The sequence below is a fragment of the Trachypithecus francoisi genome, unplaced genomic scaffold (genome assembly GCF_009764315.1).
Source record: "Trachypithecus francoisi isolate TF-2019V2 unplaced genomic scaffold, Tfra_2.0 Contig01579, whole genome shotgun sequence".
NCBI lineage: Eukaryota > Metazoa > Chordata > Mammalia > Primates > Cercopithecidae > Trachypithecus > Trachypithecus francoisi.
In genome coordinates, this window is record NW_022681442.1 from 14,036,321 (window position 1) to 14,049,194 (window position 12,874).

General features: G+C 44.4%; 1 long non-coding RNA gene across 1 annotated transcript; it reads left to right on the forward strand.

Annotated features, from left to right (window-relative positions):
- Positions 1 to 2,705: 2,705 nt before the first annotated feature.
- On the forward strand, positions 2,706 to 12,109 carry LOC117066221. The gene is made up of 3 exons (XR_004430211.1): positions 2,706 to 2,818; positions 9,797 to 9,905; positions 11,993 to 12,109. It is a non-coding gene; the product is annotated as an uncharacterized LOC117066221 (long non-coding RNA).
- The last annotated feature ends 765 nt before the right edge of the window (positions 12,110 to 12,874 follow it).

The following is a 12,874-nucleotide window of genomic DNA, read 5'->3' on the forward strand; positions in this document are numbered from 1 at the left end:
GCATGATGGGTATAGGACCTAACAAGACGGCTTATATCCATGGTCAACACATACTCCAGAGTTTCTAAAACTGTCCCAGTTTGAAATAGCCTGCCCTGCTCTCCTCTCAAGCACATACCCCACTCACTCTACATCCCATTTTGTTTTATTCCTTGGGCTTCTCTACATTCAAAATTGTCTTAGTTGCTCATTTCTTGGTTTACCTGTTTATTTTCTGCTGTCCCCATTAGAATGTCAGCTGCATGAAGACAGCCCTCATCTGTCCTGCTATTACAAGATCTCCAGCTCTCAACAGAGCTGGCATATGGTGGCCACTCAGCAATATTTATTAGATGGAATGGAATGGAATGGAATGGAATGGAATGATCAAAGAGCCATAAGGCCATGTGATCTGCTTTTTGTTTTACAAGAGAAAGTCACAGCACTTGAATTTGAAACTTCACTGCCTTGTGGGCCTCCCAATAAAGTCATGAGTTGGGTGTTACTATTATCCTTATTTTATAGACGAGAAAACAAACTCTCAGAGAGGTCCATGGTTAGACTGACATCATGTGACTTGGGAAGGGCAGAATCAGGACGTGCAGTCCAGCGCTCCTCCATCTCAGCACACACATGCCAAGGCCAGATGAAGAATAGCAGAACAGAAGCAGCAAAGAGGAAGCTTAGAGAACAGAAGCAGTTGGGGAAACCCAAATGTTGCACTTATTTAGTTGTAAAACTCTCCCTGCGGGCCTAATGCAACTTCGATTCAGTCTCTTTGAAGTTGCTGCTGCACTCTCTCATGACATCTTCTCCTGTAGAAGGAATGGTCTTTCTTAAGGTGCCGGTGTGGGATTTTAAGGACAAAGAGCTCCTGCCATGTCAGATGCTTGATATAGTTTGGTTTCTGTCAGGATACTTTGGTCACAAGTAACAGAAATGCATCTCAAACTAGCTCAAACCAAAAAGAAGGGGAGAGCCGCAGCTGAGTCATAGGAACTATGAAACCGGGGACTCAGAAGCTGACTTCCTCTGCCTGTGGATTTTACACACTCTCACTGCAGCCCAGTTTTCTCTGCACGATTAAGAACATGCCAACTCACAGCTTCTGTCTCACATCCTAATGCCTCCTACCTCCAAATGGTTCCAATTTGGAAAATTCTCAGGGACAAACCCTGATTGGCTCAGCTTGGGTCAAATGCCCACCACTGGACCACTCAAGTGCATGGGTGTGGCACAGGGGTGGGGTCACATATCCCAGACTCAGTCCTGCTCCTGTGTATCTGAGCCTCCTCCTGCGAAGGGGCAATTGTAGGCATTCACCCCATCAATATCACTGCTGTTTGGTGCCTGATAATTTTCATAGTCATGTTGCCGCTTCAGTTATTTCCATAGCACTAAGAGGTTCCTGCTCTTCATAAATTAAAACAATACAAACTCCTACAACCTCTCAGCATTATTAAGTGGTAAGACAGAAATGAGCTGATTGACTTCTGAAGATCCTCTAACTCCTACCCATCCATAGTTTCTGGATGGCGATTTCTCTACAGGTCTCACTGTTCTTCCCAAACCTGGGCATTCCTCTGCTCTTTCCTCACCAACCAGAAAGATATGTGCTCAGAGAGCACAATGGGTCTGAAGAAGAACTGTGGCTGGAGAGGATGAATTTGGTTGCATTGTGACCAACAGGGGGAAACTACTGGACTACAAATGCAGCGGTGAAAGCCAAACATGCAAAAGACTGTTCCAATACCGCAGTCCTGCCCTTTGCTAGGAGGAATGGAGACAGTGAAAATTAAGGAAGTAGTTGAGGCTTCCCATCAACAGGGGTCAATACTTTTAGTAGTGACTGCTGGGTCATAAAATGAAGATAAATGAATGAAGCCAAGTGTTTCTAATGATGGTCTCGAGGCTCAGGGAGACCTTTAAAATAACAAAAGAAAATTGAAATAGAGTGGCGCCTCTGTAACAAGATTTGAGATTCAATACAGATCCAGTGCTTGCTACCCCTAAGATTTGCCTGTATTCCCCCAAGGGACGCCCAAAACACCTGTATCAGGCCTTTCTTTCTTTGGTGTATGGCACTGAACTGGGTTTAAAAGTATATAGCAGTAGCCTGTAATCCCAGCACTTTGGGAGGCCAAGATAGGCAGGATCACCTGAGGTCAGGAGTTCGAGACCAGCCTGGCCAACATGGTGAAATCCCATCTCTACTAAAAATACAAAAAAATTAACTGGGTGTGATGGTGCATGCCTGTAATCCCAGCTACTCGGGAGGCTGAGGCACAGAAATCTCTTGAACCTGGGAGGTGGTTCAAGTGAGCCAAGATGGCGCCACTGCACTCCAGCCTGGCAACAGAGCAAGACTCCATCTCAAAAAAAAAAAAGTATATAGCAGTAGGTGGATGACAGTTACCTGATATTTATAGGGCCAACAGAGCAAGTGGGAATTACACGCGGGAAGGCCTCCCAAGAGCCAGGGAGGAGGCGAAATGACCTAGGACTTGAGGAAGGAGTAGTAATTAGACACTAAATGGCTGGGGTAGGAAGAAAGGTGTGGAAGGAAAGAAAAAGAGAAGGTGAGGTCAAGAGCAAGTTCACGACAGCCCCGAATGTCATCCGATGAGTTTAGACTACACCTGTAAGAATTGAGCAACCACAGATCACTTTCCAGGGAGGCACCTGTGACCTGGAAGAGGAGGGGCTGTGAGCCACTCAGGCCCCAGGGCACAGCCAGGTCTGCATCTCTCTGCCTTCCGTCAGGGCAGCTGCCTCTCCCATCAGACCCTAGCCTGCTCTCTGGCCAGCTCCCTTAACAGCAGAAAGCTGCCTGACAGAGGTGAGTGATAAGACCCGGGAAGGGCACAAGGTGGAAGATCCAGGTGCGATCAGCCCAGCTGGGGAGATGGCAGGTAGCAGTTTCAAGTCCATCAACCCCAAGTTAGAGCTGCTGGTGCCAGGCCAAGGTTAGAAAGGCAGGGTCACTTTTGGCCGAGAAGGCACTGCATCGTTCTGGTGAGGCCAGTGGAGTAAGGGACAGGACCAGGTTTATTATACCTGGACCAGAGGAAGCCCCTCCTTGGCTGCCAGCACAACCAGAGGCTGGTATATCATCAGAGCTGCATGCAGTCAGGCAGCCCAGAGAACCACTTGGCTGCTACCTGTGCTTCCTGGGAGCCATGGAGGTCCCTGGGAAACCAGCACAAAATCGATAGGACTTGGTCGTAATGGCTGCGCCCTGGCACTCTCTCTCTCTCTCTCCAACCCCTCCCTTTAGTAAAAGGCAACTCTCCTGATTAGTTTCTGGTTGCCCGTCATTGTTCCTGACTTGCAATCAATCTCAAGGTGTGCCAGGATGCTTTCTAAATAGAAAATGGGAATTGCTTGCCTAGGCCTGCTGAGTTGGCAATCCTATTAGCAGGATTTTTTTTTCATTGTGTTTGTGAAATGAAATAAAATAAAAAGGCCCTGTCTCCAGAGGGTTCTTTCTGCCCCATTTTTCTGAAAACCATCAGGCTCTAGGAAGATCGCAAGGCCTTTTTGTGAGGTGAAGGATGCCTCTCTGTCTTTGGTGCTAGGAAGGGTTAGGAGAAGGCAAGCTGGCTCCTCCAGCCAGAGGCAGGCAGAGAAAAGTCCTTCCTTCCTCTAATGGGGACAGCATCCAGGTGAGAATGGAGGAAGAGATCCCTGACTGACTAAAGCTAAAAAAGTCATGCAACGGAAACCATGGCCACAAGGCTGGGTTACAGGACAAGGGATTCAAGGTAGGGAGATGGGTCTCAGTCCCAGTTCTGTCCCTGCCATCTGGTGGCCTTGAGCAAGTGATTCAAGCTCTCTGTGAGTCAGTCTCAGTTTTCCTCATTTGCAAAGTGGAAGAAACATTTCCTGCCTCATGAGGTGGCCATGAGGAGGAAATGAAATCTCAGATGTATAATTCCTTGGCACAATGACTGGTGCAAAGACAACATCCAGCAAATATTTTGGTGGTTCCTTTTTGGACATTACATTCTATAGTGCTAGATCATAGAGCCTGGCTTCTGATGGTGGAGGAAAGATGAGGGTCTTTTTTCTGGTTGTTTGTTTGTTTGTTTGAGACGGAGACTCACTCTGTCACCCAGGCTAGAGTGTAATGGTGCAATCTGGGCTCACTGCAACCTCTGCCTCCGAGGTTCAAGCGATTCTCCTACCTCAGCCTTCTGAGTAGCTGGGATTATTGGTGCATGTATCCCGGCTCATTTTTGTATTTTTAGTAGAGATGGGGTTTCACCATGTTGGCCAGGCTGGTCTCGAACTCCTGACCTCAAGTGATCCCCTCACCTCGACCCCCAAAAGTGCTGGGATTACAAATGTGAACCACTGCAACTGGTCTTTTCTGGGTTCTTTGGAGGGACTAATAAAGGTCTGGGAAAGACTTTAGGAGCCTGAAGCACACCCAGTACTCATGAGAAGAGAGGGCAGTAAGCTTTCCTGAAACCGCTCCAAGGACGTGATTTGCTGCAGGAGTACAGAAAAGCTCTCGCACCACTAACAGGGAGAATTTCAGGGCACTCTTCTGGGTCATGGACCTCATCGTCCCCCACACTGTGCTCCATGCAAAGAGTCTTTGCGTTAGAGTCTCTGTGAAGCCCATTCTTAGCTGGCTGACTTCTCTGTCACCCAGAGCACAGGCTCAGTGCACAATGAAGCGCTCTTTACTTCATCCCATAGAGACAGGGAAGAGTGAGCTCCCTGGTGACACGTAAGGAGAAATCTAAAGAGAATGTCATAGAACAGAAATAAATAAAGAATAAAACTCCTCCTTCAAACCACACTTGGATGGAAATCTTGTAGACATGCCCTAGTGAGATATTAAACACTAAGTCAAACGCTTGTGTTGAAAAGGATCTGTGACAAAAAGCAGGGTAAAAAGTTATGCCTGCTGTCTGAGCTATGTTGTTAAAATGCACCTAAAAAATTCTAAGTCAGAAATATACCTACTTGTCTCTAGGAAATAGATGATGAAGTGGTTTTTTGTTTGTTTTTTTTACTTCTCCCTACTCTTCGGTACTTTATTAATTTTTCAGTGAACATGTAGCTTTACATAAGTTGGGTAACCCTTAACCAAAATGCTTGGGACCAGAAGTGTTTCAGATTCCAGACTTTGTCAGATTTGGGAATATTTGCATATACATCGTGAGATATCTTAGGGATGGGACACAAGTCTAAACATGAAATTTGTTTATGTTTTATATACACCATATGTGTATAACCTGAAGGTACGTTTATGCAATATCTTAAATAATTTTGTACATGAAACAAAATTTTGACTGCAAGACACCCCATGAGGTCAGGTGTGGAAGTTGCCACGTGTGGTTGTCATGTGGGCACTCAAAAAGTTGCAAATTTTGGATTTGGATTAGGGAGGCTCAACCTGTAACAGTAATAACAATAATAATAGGGAGGAGGAAGAAGAAGAGAAAAAGAATTTCTAACGTCCTCTCAGCCCTCTGTTCCCATTTAAAATCATGATTTTCCTCTCTAGATACCAAGAAGTAAGTGGAGAGGGGAAGGAGGAACAACACAGTGACAAGTCCCCAGGCATCAGACCAGAATCGACAATTGCAGGACCCAAGACCACTCCCTAGGCCCTTGGGGTGCTGACAATGTAGGAATTACCCACCTTCCTGTTAGCTTTCTTAGCGTCTCACATGCTACAGAAAGAAGAGATAAATGAAGCCAGTCATTTTCCAAAGGTAATCTTACACCGAAGTTTAGTCCATGAAACAGATTAGAAAGGAGCCAGGTAGCTTATTGGGAGGCAGGGAAGGAAGAAGGAAGAGATGCTACAGTCCCAACCATTCCCCTTTATCTCCCCTCTCTGACCCCTTAGTTCAAAGGTCCTCCTTTTGATCACTGTGCCAAGAAAGAAAACACTTGAAAACCTTGTAATAGTCAACAGGCCTGTCATGTGGAGGGCAGAGAAGCTATTTCTAAGTAATTGGGAAATACATTTTTGCTCAAAATCCATTTCCATTTAAACAGCTTCATCCAGCTCTGTTTTAGAAACAAGCATTAAGGATGCTTTTATCAAACAAATACATCCTCTGGGAAGTGTGTAAGATTTGATTTGTGAATACATTTAAGTCTTTGATTTATCTGGTTGCTACATGGACCTTACAATTTATAAGACAGAATAAAATTGTGATTACTAGCAGTTGACTCAGGCTCATAATTATTTACTTGTTCCTGGTGAGTTCTGTGCTGGGCTTCCAAGGGGGGAAAAACATACCCTTTCAGGCTGATTTCTACCTAACTGTCTCCTGGAAGAACAGGTTACTGTCAGTTTTACTTTCGTGTTTTGTACAAATGGGGATTTGTGTGTTATTAGGACACATTTGCAACGATGATCTAAAATATTAAAGGCATATGTCTTTTCTGCATTTTGATGGCTTAACTTGTCTTGGCACCTTTCTGAAGTCTAGACTGTGGGAATGAGAAGCTCTCAGCAGCCTTCAGACACATCCACCAGGTCTCCATCTGTTTGGCCACTGCAGGGTTGTTTCCTTTCTTTGGTCTTTAGAGAGGCAGCAGGCGGCATCTCTAAAAATAGTGGCATACGTGAGTGTGCCTGTGGGCGGGGGGGCTCAAAGGGCCACTGTGAGTGCATTTATGGATTGTCAAGTGTTATAGGGGCCCAGCTGAGAGGGACCACACAAAGCGCAAGACAGGGTCGTCAGAGATGTCAGCCTCTCCTTGGTCCCCCAGGCAGCCAAACCTCTGCCAGGGACCTGCACTGAGGACAGCAGCAGAGACTAAGCAGTGTCAAGTAAGGCTCTGCAGGTAGATTGCCTGCTTCCGCAGTCACTTCCCGGGTGACCCTGAGCACGTTTTACCACCTCCTTGAGCTCGTGTACTCAACTGTAAAATGGAAATAATCGGCCAGGTGTGGTGTTTCAAGCCTGTAATCCCAGCACTTTGGGAGGCCAAGGTGGGCAGATCACCTGAGGTCAGGAGTTAAAGACCAGCCTGGCCAACATGGTGAAACCCCATCTCTACTAAAAATACAAAAATTAGCCAGGCATGCTGATACATGCCTGTAATACCAGCTACTCCAGAGACTGAGACAGGAGAATGGCTTCAGCCCAGGAGGCAGAAGTTGCAGTGGGCCGAGATCACACCACTGCACTCCAGCCTGAGTGACAGAGCGAGACTCTGTCTCAAAAAAAAAAAAAAAAAAAAAAGGAAATAATCATAGGCATTTGTTATGAAGACATTTTATATAACCACAATGGCATCATGATTACTTAAGAAAATGCCTATAACTTCTAGAAATACTTACTAAGCATGTAGAGATGAAATAACATGAAGCCTAGGATGGGCTTTAAAGTAATTCAGCAAAAATAAAGACAGGAATTATTCCATTTACATTCAGGTCAAGAAGAGGCACAACTAATCTATAATGATTAAAAAAATGAGATCATTGATTGCCTTTGGAAAAGGGCATCAGGGAACTTTCTGGAGTACTGGAAATGTTCTACAACTTGATTTGACTGATAACACAGACATAAACATTTGTTAAAATTCATTAACCGGCCGGGCATGGTGGCTCACACCTGTAATCCCAGCCAGCACTTTGGGAGGCCGAGACGGGCGGATCATGAGGTCAGGAGATGGAGACCATCCTGGCTAACATGGTGAAACTCCGTCTCTACTAAAAATACAAAAATTAGCCGGGCATGGTGGCGGGCGCCTATAGTCCCAGCTACACGGGAGGCTGAGGCAGGAGAATGGCCTGAACCCGGGAGGCGGAGCTTGCAGTGAGTGGAGGTCGCACCACTGCACTCCAGCCTGGGCGACAGAGAGACTCCGTCTCAAAAAAAAAACACAAAAATTTATTAACCTACAAATGGTTCAGAAAAATAATAATAGCATGTTGGCAAAGAATCTTTGCTAAGCCAAACTTTATTCAGGTTTCTGAATCTCCTCCTAGGCCCATCTGTGTGCTTCCTATAAGGTCCAGTTTTAGCAAAGAACCCCATTAAGTCAGTTTAGCAGGAAACCCCTATCCTTGACATCTGACCAACCTCCAGCATTCCCCAGGTGATGTCTGATCAAGTTGGCCTATCTTTAGCAAGAATAGTGTTAGGTTCGTTTAGCTAGAATCTCCCTTACCCTTGCTGTTTCCTCTTAGTAATTTTCCATCCATTGACCCCACAGTGCTTCTTGGCTGTAAATTCCCACCTGCCCATGTTGTATTCAGAATTAAGTTCAATCTCTCTCCCTCACTGCAAGACCCTGTTACAGTGGCCCTTTTTTTTTTTTAGACAAGGTCTCACTCTGATGCCCACGCTAGAGTGAAGTGGCATGATCATAGCTTATTGCAGCCTCCGTCACCCAGGCTCAAATAATCCTCCCACTTCAGCCTCCACGCCTGGCTAATTTTTCTTTTTCAGTAGAGACAAGGTCTCACTATGTTGCCTCGGCTGGTTTTGAACTCCTGTGCTCAAGTGATCCTCCCACCTTAGCCTCCCAAACTATCGAGAAAACAGGTGTGAGCCACTGTACCTGGCATAATTGTTTCTTTAACAGTAAGTGTATTCAGAAAAATATTAACAATTGTATATGTGGATAAAGTTTGATAAGTAATGATAAAAACAAGTATGATAAAATGTTAACACTCAGGGAGTCTTAGTCAAGGGTATATGGAAATTCTTTGTATTATTTTACAACTTTCTGTAAGTATGAAATCATTTCAAAATAATAAAAGTTTAAAAACTCATCAAACTATGCGCTTTAAATTAGTTGATGGATTTTACTGTGTACAAATTATATATCAAAGAAAAAGTTAAAAACCAGACTGGAAAGCAAATGTAGCAAAATCTTGATAAATGCTGAGTCTGAGTGATAGATGTATGGAGGTTCATTTTACCATCTTTTCTACTTTTGCGTGTGCTTGGCTATTTTCTTTTCTTTTCTTTTCTTTTCTTTTTTTTTTTGAGATGGAGTTTTGCTCTTGTTGCCCAGACTGGACTGCAATGGCGTGATCTCGGCTCACCAGCAACCTCTGCCTCCCGGGTTCAAGCGATTCTCCTGCCTCAGCCTCCCCAGTAGCTGGGATTACAGGCATGTGCCATCATGCCTGGGTAATTTTGTATTTTTAGTAGAAACAGCATTTCTTCATGTTGGTCAAGCTGGTCTCGAACCCCTGACCTCAGATAATCCACCCGCCTCGGCCTCCCAAAATGCTGGGATTACAGGTGTGAGCCACCGCACCCGGCCTATGCTCAGCTATTTTCTAATGCAAAAGAAATTTTAAAAAATTAAAACAATTGAAAATATCGGCTAAGCTCCTGACCCAGTGCCCAGTGCAGTGTGGCATCCCCCTCTGCAAATGGCTCATGGCTGCTACCCTGCATCTTTTCTCTGGGACAGTCAAGGGATTACACATATGTCACGCTGTTCATGCTGGTATTATCTGTGACCATGCTTGATAAAAAATGCACCCTAAGCTGTTTTTCTCTGACCTTGAGCTAAAAGACTTAAAAAAAGCAGCCAGCCAAAATTGAAGATAAGTGTCCTTTATGAACTCCCACTTAGGTGAATGACTTTGTGCAGGCATCTCTTTAAACGCTGCAACCACAGCAAGGCCATGAGGAAAAGTCACAGAGGACAAAAACAGAGATATTTAAATACCTTGTAAGCCAAAAGGAACCACTCTGGATCTAATTTCACTTTTGCAAGATAAACATTTGCCTTGGCTGAGACAGGAAACAAAAGTAAGGGCTGATGACCTTTGAGGTGAATCAAACACATCTCTTAAGAAAGTCTCAATTTTTAGGAGGATGACAGCCTCTTGTTCCCAAGGGCTGAACAGGAGCACTAAACCAGGAGGAAGAAGACCTGGGTTCTTTTCCCACCCACATCACTGGTGATCCACATGACCTTGGGTAAGTCACCTCCTCCTCCCTAGGCCTCTTTCCTCCACTGACAAATGAGGGTTTGAACCCAAAGAACCTGTAGGGACGTTCCAGCTTTGTGGTTCTTTAAAACAAACATTGATTGGGAAAGACTCCAGGGCGAGGAAGGAGCAGGAAATGTGCCCCATACAGTCATCCAAGAGTCAAAGCCTGGGAAGTTTCCAGAGCCTAGGCAGGAGATAAATGAGGAAAGATATGTGATGTGGCCAAATCTCCAAATTTTCATGAGAAATGGAAAATCTAGATGCTTATGTCCAACCTCCTGGTTTTCAAATGATACTAATTAATTCAACATTTTTTTTTTTTTGGAGACAGAGTCTCACTCTGTTGCCAGGCTGGAGTGCGGTGGCGCAATCCCTGCTCACTGCAACCTCTGACTCCCTGGTTCAAGCTATACTCCTGCCTCAGCCTCCCGAGTAGCTGGAATTACAGGCACATGCCACCACGCCCAGCTAATTTTTGTATTTTTAGTAGAGACGAAGTTTTACCATGTTGGCCAGGATGGTCTTGATCTTCTGACCTCGTGACCCGCTGGCCTTGGCCCTCAAAGTGTGGGGATTACAGGCGTGATCAAATTTTTAAAATAAATGCTTGTGAGCCTAATAAAAATTGCCTGAACAGAATTAGGTCACCAGGCTGCCAGATTATGTTTTTCGTGTGAGGTCACATCATCTCCTAAATGGGGGTAAATGAGGATCTCTGATCTTTTCAACATTGATCTTTCAACTTCAAAGCTGAAGACAAATTTTAACGACAAATACTTAAACCATGTAACTCTTAGAGAAATGTTTTTTCAAACTTTTTTTTTTTACTGTAAACTCACAGCAAAGAGTCCATTTTACATTGCCAGTGGTCACACACATACACACACATGCATATACACATACAAAATCAGAAGAAAAGATTCACAAAACTTATGCTTACTACATGCAATACATGCTGATATTTTCTATTCTATTTTACTACATGTTAATGCAGGTAGCAACCCATTAAACTGATTTCATGGGTCATATTTGCAAAACATTAGAGTTTATATTTACTTAATTCTCATTTAATTCCCCTTATCACCTTATGAGGTAGGAATTATTATCATCCCCATTTTACAGAACAGAAAAATGAGTCTCAAGCTTCATACTCCAGATCCAGCTTTTGTTCTCTTATTATTTTAACCAAGAAAGACATGAATGAGGGGAATTAAAAGATGTCAAACGGCCAGATCAGAAAGGAAAAGTCCCAGAGGCAAAGCAATTAAGGAGGACCTTGGGGAGAATTTTAAAAATGAAACAAGAGGATTAAGGCTGTGTGCTGTGGAGCATGCAACTTACAAACTCCTCTTTGTCTCCCCTGTGAAATCTGCAGGAAAATCTGCATGGCTCCCCATGCTGATGGTTGAGTGGTTGCTTCAAGGAGGAGCCAGATTTGTTATCCAAGTGGCCCAAGCAGACTCAGAGAGCACATGGGTTAAGCCAGAGGCTGGGAGGTTGCTACTGTCTACATCACATTCATGAACTTGAAACCAGCTCCAGACTTGTAGGAATGGGGGACTGGTGGTTGCAGGGTGAGGAGAGAATGGGTAGGCATCGAATCCAGAGCCATTTGACCACCAGGGCTGGCCTGGGAAAAGTTACCACTGGACTCTATTATGAACAGACAAAAGTTCCGTGTCTTCTGCACAGGCAATGATCAGAGAAGAGGAGACAGAAGTCCAGCCCCTGATGTCAGTGAAAGACTGACATAGTGAGAGATTTGATTTATTAGGAGTGATGAACCTTGCTCCTAATTGAACCAGTCAGCTGAATCTAATGGTACTCTTTCTAATCAATCTTGTTGCAACCATCTGGGACGGGGCAGGAGCCTAGCAACACCTAACACCGCCTAGCACAACCCAGCCCAGCCCAGCCCAGCAGAGCCCAGCCCAGCACAGCACAGCCCAGCACAGCACAAACATTGATTGCGCAAGGACTCCAAGGCAGGAACTTGTAACACATCTGGGCTGTATTCTAGAATGGTTGAGTCTATTCCCCACTCTTAGTCTCTTTTCTGTCTTCTACCTCCAGGTGCCTAAAGAGAACAAATGGAGATGGGTGTCTGTTTACAAAGCCTAGCAGCAATGATTTCAAGTATCTGCTTTGGGTAACTTTCTGCGTTCTCCAAAGTTGATCCTTCCAGTATGGTATAAACACAGTTGTTGGGCAATGTTTAAAGTCAATGAGTCTTAGATTACCATCGCAAAAGTCAATTAACAAGGCAATTTCTTCCCTTGATTTGTATTTGTATATTATTAATGAACTACAAGACCTCCTAGTGAGGTAAATTAGCCTAGGTAACTGGGGAGCAGAGTACAAACATTTTTTTTTTTCTTTAATGGCCCTAAACATTTATCTCATAAAGAGAAAACAATATACAAGCCCAGGGAGGGCTCCCTGTTCCTGCAGCCAAGGAAGCACACCGGAGCAGCTCTGATAAATATTGATGTCTGTTTATCAAAATGCCACAGGCCGTCCTGGCTAGCTGCCACCTCCTCCCACCCTCGTGCAGTAGTCCTAACTGGCAGGACTCACTATGTAAGGAGGAGATACAGAAACCTCAACTGCCATTGCTGAAGGACTTTTAGACTTTGTTTCCTGAATACAAAAAATAAAAATGAAAAATTGTCCTGACCTACAAGGGTTGGTGCCAACCAAAGGACCAACATCCTCTCTTTAATGAGAGGGCAGAAATATAGACGCTTATGTACAAAGAGAATGGTAATTGAAGAGATCTCTGACTCACTGAAATAAGCAGCTTAGGGATGTGTGAATGCTCCCAAAAAATGCTGCCTTGTTACAAAATCAATGCCATTAAGAAATAAATTGTGCTACATGTAAGTTCCAGAGGATTAACACAGAGACATTGATAACCACCGTTCAACATGTCATGATTGAGCTTTGTGCAAGGCC